Genomic DNA, 8,921 nt, shown 5'->3' with positions numbered 1-8,921 from the left:
TATGTTTATGTTCTGCTGAGGTCATGTTCCAAACAAGTCTTAGCTAATATTATCTGGAGTTTATCGTGTTCGTATGACATGTGTTCATTTTTGATTGAAGCTTTTTGTAGCAGGGTTCTTACAAAGAAGTCTCATCCTAAAGTTGATCTGATTCACGAGTTCTTAATTTGTGAATTTTCTCGCAAACAGGTAGATTAAACCTTCGACTTCACTCTATTTTTAGCTCACCGAGAACGAAATTCAGGGGAGCTTATGCGATGACGCGTCGTCAGTCCGTCAGTCAGTCAGTCAGTCAGTCAGTCTGTAAACACTTTAAGCCTTTTCTCCGAAACCGCTGATGGGATTGCGACCAAATTTGGCACAAATGATATTTGTTGTGTTCTGACTAAAGTTTGTTCAGGGCATTAAAACAAATCGGGGTATAAGGGGGTCTACCGGGGATCAAAGTGGATCCAGGTTTGACCCCCGCCCCCGCCCCCCCCAAATAGGAATTTGCCTTTTTCTTCTGAAACTATGCACACTATTTCGATGAGACTTGACCACAACCTTGATCATCCATGATGTACCAAAGCTTGTTCACGGCATTTAAAAAATCGGGGTCTAAGCTGGTGTTTGGGGGAGGGAGGGGGGGCTTATTAGAGATACTACTGTAGAGAGTTTATGACCAGATAAAGTTAGGGAGCGAACCTCATTGAAAGTTTATTTCACCTTCACTGACCATAAGACAATCTTTATTCAATTATAGTAAAAAAAATTAAAGTTTTTGTTTAGATGTGTATGGTAAAGGACATTTTGAAGACTGACTGTGCATGTTCATCTTCCCCTTTTTGTATGGTCCTTGTGGACACGAAGTTTCTGGGTATTTGAATATCATTAGTAATCGTGAAATTAGGGATCTGATGAAAATGGGAGCAAAATATAGGGATCCAGTAACTCAACCTTGGAGCTGCATTAGGTCTTCAATTGTAGATTCTATCAATTTTCAGCCGATTAACTTAAAATTTGAAGAGGTTTTACATATCAGGTCACTGAATTCACAATGATTTTTTAGGACAAAAGGATGATCTACCGAGTGCCATTCTACTTTGTTCTATTTTGCCAAGTGAACCTCTGAGTGATTTTTCATTTATTTATTTAATTATTTTTTCCTAGCATTTCTCCACGTACCGGCGGTTAAGAATGTCCAATTTATGTGACCTTGACCTTTGAACGTTTGACTTCAAAAACAATATGCTACCAGCTTATAACTACCACGACTGTGCTCTCTCAGGTGGTGAGGTTTTCGTGAAGATCAGAGTAAAAATGTGTCCTGTAGGCCAAAAATGTGACGGGACATTGTGAGAGGCGAGTGGAACTCCAACAGAACATGCTGGGAAGGGTTGTGATGTTCCCTCGTTCACTACTCGGTCAATCAAAGGGGTTGAGTGTAACTCCAACCTTCGTGTCAGTCGATGAGAACTAGATGGTATTCATAGAATACTTACCATGCGCAGTCAACTTGGTGCAAGCCCACTCTTCTATTTTATAAGGGTTTTTTTTCTGGGATCCAATATGGCTGCCATACCATGTGAGTGATGACATCATAAATGTATATTAACTAACGTAATTGTTGCATAGATCATGCTCAATAAATTTCAAAATGATCAGACGAAGCATGTTCGCTGTCAAATTATGACGTGATAATGAAGGCACCAATGACGTAATCGTTAACAACACTTATTCGCATGCGGAGTTCTTTACAATAAGTCACATTTCTATTTTTTTCCATGGAGCAGTTTCGCAGATAAAGAGGCGCAACGTATTTCGGTATTTTCCAAAATGGTGCCTGTACCACGTGACCTATGATGTCATAATTATCATTAACCTATTCTACAGGAGGAGGCGCTCATATGGTGAAAATTTTGTGTCCATCAGACCAATAGTTGCAGCGAAAAAAAATTCATACTGATCAGATGAAGCGTTGTAGGCCTACTTGTCGAATTATGACATCATAACAATGGCAACGATGACATCATCATTAACATGTTATACCCCATGGGGAGTACTTGACAACACACCATGCTTCAATTTTTTCCATGGAGTGCTTTCGAAGATATAGAGGTGCGAAGTTTTTCGATTATTCCAAGATGCGCCTGTACCACGTGACCTATGACGTCATAATTATCATTACAAAATTCCACAGGAGGAGGCGCTCCGATGGTCAAAATATCGTGTCCATTGGACTAACAGTTGCAGAGAACATTTTTTTTCATACTATTTTTCATACTATTTTTCACACTATTTTGTCATACTTATCAGATCAAGTCTGATACCTCCAAAGGCAGTCGCCGACTGGGCATCCTCCGTTGTGCGAAGTCCTTCCTCGGCACACCTGAGCTCCTCACCACATACAAGGCTTTCATCCGCAGCTCAATGGAATACTGTTCTCCCCTATGGGCTGGTGCTCCTGCCTCACACCTAGCTCGGCTTCACGCTGTTGAAACCAAAGCTTTCAGAATCATTGGAATCTCCCGTGATGAAGCTAACTCCGAGGGCCTTTCACTCACTCACCGCAGGCAGGTAGGTGGTCTTTCTGTCTTCTACCGACTCCGCTCCGGCCTTGCACCCCCAGCTCTCTCTGTGCTCTGTCCCCCAAATATTCCTACAGGTCGCACAAGATCTGCCAGCAACCCTCTGATGGTCAAACTGCCGAAATCTCGGCTCTCTGCTCACCTTCACTCTTTCATTCCTCTTTTCTCCCGCCTCTGGAACAAACTCCCACACTCCCTTCAATCCCACACCTCCCTCCAGGTCTTTAAAACAGCTGTTCACCACCATCTCTTATCTTTCCCCAACCAAAACCTTGATCTTTTCTACCCCCACTAATTCACCCCAGATCCACCTTGTTTGAAATTCCAACTTCTTTCCTGGAAGTCCCGGCAGTGTCCATATGTTTTATACCTCTCCCACCCCCTCCCCCCCTTCCCATGCCTCCCCCCCCCCCAAAGCCCTCTCCCTCCCACAGATCTCTCGATGTCCCTGCTCTCAGATGTTGTGTTTGTGTTCCTCCCCCTCTCGCCCCATCTTGTCTACCGCTCCCCATGTTATATGTTTTATGTGTCAGTTTGTCTTTCTGTGTGATTAATGTTAGCTTTCACGAGCCTCGATCTTGTATAAAAAAAAAAGAAAATAAAAAGTGTTGTACTTGTCGAATTATGACGTCATAATGAAGGCATGGATGACATCATCATGAACATATATTCCCCTTGGGGAGTGCTTGACAATGAATCATGTTTCAATTTTTTCACTGAGCATTTGTGAGATATGGAGGTGCAACGTTCTCCAAGATGGCGTCCGTACCATGTGACCTATGACGCCACAATTATGAATAAAAAATATTCGGCAGGTGGAGGCGCTCCCGAATCCTCTGGTAAAGTTTAGTGACAGTCGGACCAACGGTTGCTGAGAAAATGAATTTTCAAAATGCAGACTCGTACGCAGGTATGGACCTGATCGCGAACCCTGCTTTTCGCTTCGCGAGCACAAGCAAACAACTCAACGAAATAGTCCTTGAGCCAGACCAAAAGTAATGCTCCGGCGGGGGGAGTAATTCTCATTATGATTTTCCATTAGACCAATGTCTCAAGTGTCAGAAAAGGTGTGATGGACATCTGAGAACGGTAGCTTAGTGCCCGGATGGACGCCATCTTTGAAACCACCCAGCTCGAAAATGCCCATTTGGTGGGGTACATTGTTGCACGTGTATCTGGACTTCTATACTAGCTATCGATGTGCGGTTGACGACTAAATATACGTCCGATGTGTACCGTCTAAATAAAAAATAATATGAAGCATTTTGTTTTAGATTAATTATTATAAAAATCAATTATCGAAAAAAAATCATATATTTTTCAATATTTTATTATTAGACTTGTACTTTTTTTTAGTGAAACAACACTGGTATGATTTTCCAAATTATGCATTGTGCTACACCGTTTATCTGTCTATAAAAATAACTCAAAAACTAAAACATATCATCCACCACGAGTTTACAACAAATAAATGTAAAGAGGCATAAAATGACTTAGGCCGCCGTTGGCATTATCTATTCTGACGATAACGCAAGTTAGGAATGTCGTACGGAGAGGATTTTAACACCATACGATATCTAATAAGCAGGCGGAAATTGTTACATAGGAAATCTGCACTTTGGTGGCCATCTTGGATTTCAAAATGGCCGCCAATTATATTAATTATTCATTACTAGAGTTTGGAAAGACGTATGGAGCTGATTTTAACACCATACGATGTATATTCCTAATAAGCAAGGGGAGGTATCATTGAACATGTCATGTTTTAGTCAAATAACACCGGTATGATCTTCCAAATTATACATTTTGCTAAACCGTTTATCTATCTATAAAGATTTTCAGGCAATTTGGCCTGCATTATAATAGAGAACAACATATGCTATACAATATACAGTGCAGTGCACACAAAGTACCACTTCCGTCACATGTGCACCCTTCGGTCCCGACTGTATTAGCATTCGATAACATCGACAGGCTAGAGGAATCGCTGAGTGGTGGCGGAACATCGCATCGCGTCAACGGTATCATTGTCCAACCGAAGTCGCAGTCGTGTTTGCCGCCCCAACCTCCATCGGCAGTATCCAAAGCAGATAAGAAGCGATCTATCCCGTCATCCAGCGATTTAGTTCCAATATACAGCGGTGGGAAACGAGAGGGCCCACCTGCAATCAAGCCTGCAGATCTTTCTGACACTCTTGCAGGCGCAACATCCCTTGCGCAGCGCCGAAATCACGTATGGATTATGACTCGCATGCTGGAACCATGCGACCAGACAATCAGTTCGTGGACTGGTTTCAACATCATGACTAGAGATCGTGTTCAGGTGACGGAAGATGTAGTTGGCTACCTGCCGACTATAAACACGCCTGCCACAGATATGGCAACAGTGCAAGAAATCCTCAGAGAAGCTCTGAACATCATGTCATCACTTCAGCTTGAGCGTATACCGGTGGTGCTAGACCAGGCACTATTTGCTAAGGCGACCGAAATAGCATGGAAAGATGTCGATCGATATGGAAGAATCGTGCTCATGATGGGGAACTTCCATACCATCTGTAACTTCATGTCGAGCATTGGGAAAATGTTTGGAGATGCAGGCCTTCGGGATGTAGCTGTTGAGTCAGGAGTAATCGCTGAAGGTTCCATCAACAGGGTTCTGGAAGGCAAGCAATACAACCGTGCTGTGCGACTCCACAAGTTGATGTACGAGGCACTAATGCGCATCATTTGGAAGAGCTTCCAGGTGTGGATAGAAAGCAATCATCCTGACAAGGAACCCCAGATTCGAAGCACTGACCTCAAAATTCGCAGCATCAAGGAGGATGTTTGCCACGAGACTCTCGCTGCTGCTCTCGATGATGATTCATGTGTACAGAGCTTTGACATGTTCGCGAAATACCTACATTTTCTGCGAACCAAACATGGAGACCTGGCTCGCTTCTGGATGATGTATATTGATATGGTAGAGACCCTGCTGGGGTTGATTCGTGCGGATAGAGAAGGCGACTGGATGCTTCACTTGGCTTGTGTCAGAAGAGTGATCCCTTGGTGTTTCGCAATGAACAAGGTGAACTATGCTAGATATCTACCAGTGTACTATGCACAGATGACGCAACTCCACGAAACATGCCCCGAGTTGTACAGGCATTTCAATCAAGGCTACTTCTCTGTACAGCTTAGACCAGGGAATCCATTTGCCAGAATCGCTGTTGATCAGACAACAGAAGAAACAGTAAACAAAGATACGCAAACAGCTGGAGGAACACGAGGTTTTAGTCTTTGACAAGGGGCTGTGTCACGATACTATCTAACTGCAGAAAATCGGGCTACTGCACTGAGGCAACTACGAGAAACTATCCTTGTGAATGGCAGCGACACATCTCACGCCAAGCACCCTGACTTGTCTACTTCTCGCATCAAACGTGATGAGTCTGGCGTCACAGCTATCTGTGATCTACTGGAAAATGACTGGACCAATCCATTCGCCGATGATCCGTCATGTCTTCTCAGTATATCTACCGGAGCGGCTGCGAGGGAGGACGTTTCTAATGACCTACTCAACACCCTGCAAAAGGGGGAAGCGGCGTATCAAAGCTTCCAGAAACGTCTTGAAGAGGGAACAGGCTTTCATGACACATTGAACAAGCTAAACTTGAAGACCTTTGGTAAGATCAAGCAGAAAGTTGTGAAGGGCACAAACAAGGAGATCGTCCTGAGAGCTGACAGACAACTGTTTGCCACCATGATACTCATCGCCAAGACAAGGAACCTCGACATGCAACTTGTCCTTTGTCACCCACTAGGGCCGTTACCATGGTCTTTGGCAAACGTTGATGGGTCAATGAAAAAAACGAACAAAGCTGCACTTGCGAAACACATGGAAGGTCTTGTGGAACCAGCCGAGAACGTTGACAAGCGAAGTGCAACAATAATTGATGCAATGGCTCTCATACAAAAGATGCATGGCGAGAACGACACGTTCGAAGAACTATCTGACCGCATCCTTGCTGCAGCGCTTCACGCTGGTCAAGGCAGTGAGCGCATCGATGTTGTCTTTGACACATACACAGAAGAATCCATCAAAGCAGCTGAGCGTGTGAACCGCGGTTCAAATGAAGGCATCAGTTTCAGCGAGATCAGACCCGCACACAAAATCATGAACTGGCGGCGTCTCCTTGCTTGCAGCCAGTCAAAGGAGAAACTGGTTGTGTTTCTGGCGGAGTCGTGGAAACATGAAACAAATCGCGAAAAGCTAGGCAACAGAACACTGTATGTCACCTGTGGTGAAAAATGTCTGGTACTGACCCGCGATAGGTGGAAGTTGGTGCAAGCACTCGAATGTAGCCACGAGGAAGCAGACACGCGTATGTTTCTCCACGCAAAGCACGCCGCTACCCACTACAAGACGATCATCTTAGTGGCAGATGACACCGACGTTCTGATCATCAGTCTTCATTTCAGCAGAACCATCGATAGTCAGCTCTTCATCAGACGAGGAACAAAGGTTCGATTCAGAATGATCGACGTTGGAAAGTTGGCTGCGGTATTGGGGTCTGGAGTTTGCAGTGCATTGCCAGGGCTTCATGCATGGAGCGGGTGTGACACTGTGAGTGCTCTGGCTAGCCAAGGAAAGATAAAGGCTTTGAAGCTTGTGCAAGCGAATGAGCGGTATCTTCAAGCATTCACAGATCTGGGATCTTCGTGGAATGTACCAACAGACGTCTTCAATAGCATTCAGGCCTTCACGTGTCAGCTGTACGCCAAGAACACGAAGATCGTCGGTGTTAATTCGCTCCGTTATCACATGTTCTGTGCAAAGAAGGGCCAGATCGAATCTGGACAATTGCCGCCTTGTGAAGACTCCTTGATGCAGCATACGCTTAGGGCCAACTATCAGGCGGCTATCTGGCGACGCAGCCTTGAAAACCTACCAGACGTCCCAACACCATCAGCAGGACATGGTTGGGAACTCGATGATGGCGGTTCGCTCACAATCCGATGGATGGCGGGTCTACCAGCTCCAGATGTCGTCTTGAATCTCATCTCATGCACATGCAGAAGGACGTGTCGACCGTCAGATTCCTCCTGCATACTGAATGGGTTGAAGTGCACTGTTGTGTGTAAGCTGCAGGGATGCTCCAACATGGTGCAGGATGATGCTATCGTGGCTCAGGATGCAAATGACTCTGATGGCGACTCTGATGATTAACTTTGTGTGCACTGTATATTGTATAGCATATGTTGTTCTCTATTATAATGCAGGCCAAATTGCCTGAAAATCTTTATAGACAGATAAACGGTTTAGCAAAATGTATAATTTGGAAGATCATACCGGTGTTATTTGACTAAAACATGACATGTTCAATGATACCTCCGCTTGCTTATTAGGAATATACATCGTATGGTGTTAAAATCAGCTCCATACGTCTTTCCAAACTCTAGTAATGAATAATTAATATAATTGGCGGCCATTTTGAAATCCAAGATGGCCACCAAAGTGCAGATTTCCTATGTAACAATTTCCGCCTGCTTATTAGATATCGTATGGTGTTAAAATCCTCTCCGTACGACATTCCTAACTTGCGTTATCGTCAGAATAGATAATGCCAGCGGCGGCCTAAGTCATTTTATGCCTCTTTACATTTATTTGTTGTAAACTCGTGGTGGATGATATGTTTTAGTTTTTGAGTTATTTTTATAGACAGATAAACGGTGTAGCACAATGCATAATTTGGAAAATCATACCAGTGTTGTTTCACTAAAAAAAAGTACAAGTCTAATAATAAAATATTGAAAAATATATGATTTTTTTTCGATAATTGATTTTTATAATAATTAATCTAAAACAAAATGCTTCATATTATTTTTTATTTAGACGGTACACATCGGACGTATATTTAGTCGTCAACCGCACATCGATAGCTAGTATAGAAGTCCAGATACACGTGCAACAATGTACCCCACCAAATGGGCATTTTCGAGCTGGGTGGTTTCAAAGATGGCGTCAATCCGGGCACTAAGCTACCGTTCTCAGATGTCCATCACACCTTTTCTGACACTTGAGACATTGGTCTAATGGAAAATCATAATGAGAATTACTCCCCCCGCCGGAGCATTCACTTCAAAATATGGCCGGTTGGCTCAAGGACTAAAAGGACATTACTCTCGTGGACCGTGAATGGGAGTGGTAAAATGGCCGATCTGTGGCTTCAATCGTTCACATCACAACCATTGGCCAATGAGCCGTAAACTACGATCGTGACGTCTTCGCAAAGCAAAGCAAAAAAATCAAAAGCCTTTTCGTCCAATGCAATGAACCATAAGTAGAATGAGTTGAGACACCACAGACAA

This window comes from Myxine glutinosa, chromosome 6, assembly GCF_964187855.1.
Source record: "Myxine glutinosa chromosome 6, kmMyxGlut1.1, whole genome shotgun sequence".
NCBI lineage: Eukaryota > Metazoa > Chordata > Myxini > Myxiniformes > Myxinidae > Myxine > Myxine glutinosa.
This window is presented reverse-complemented; position numbering follows the sequence as displayed.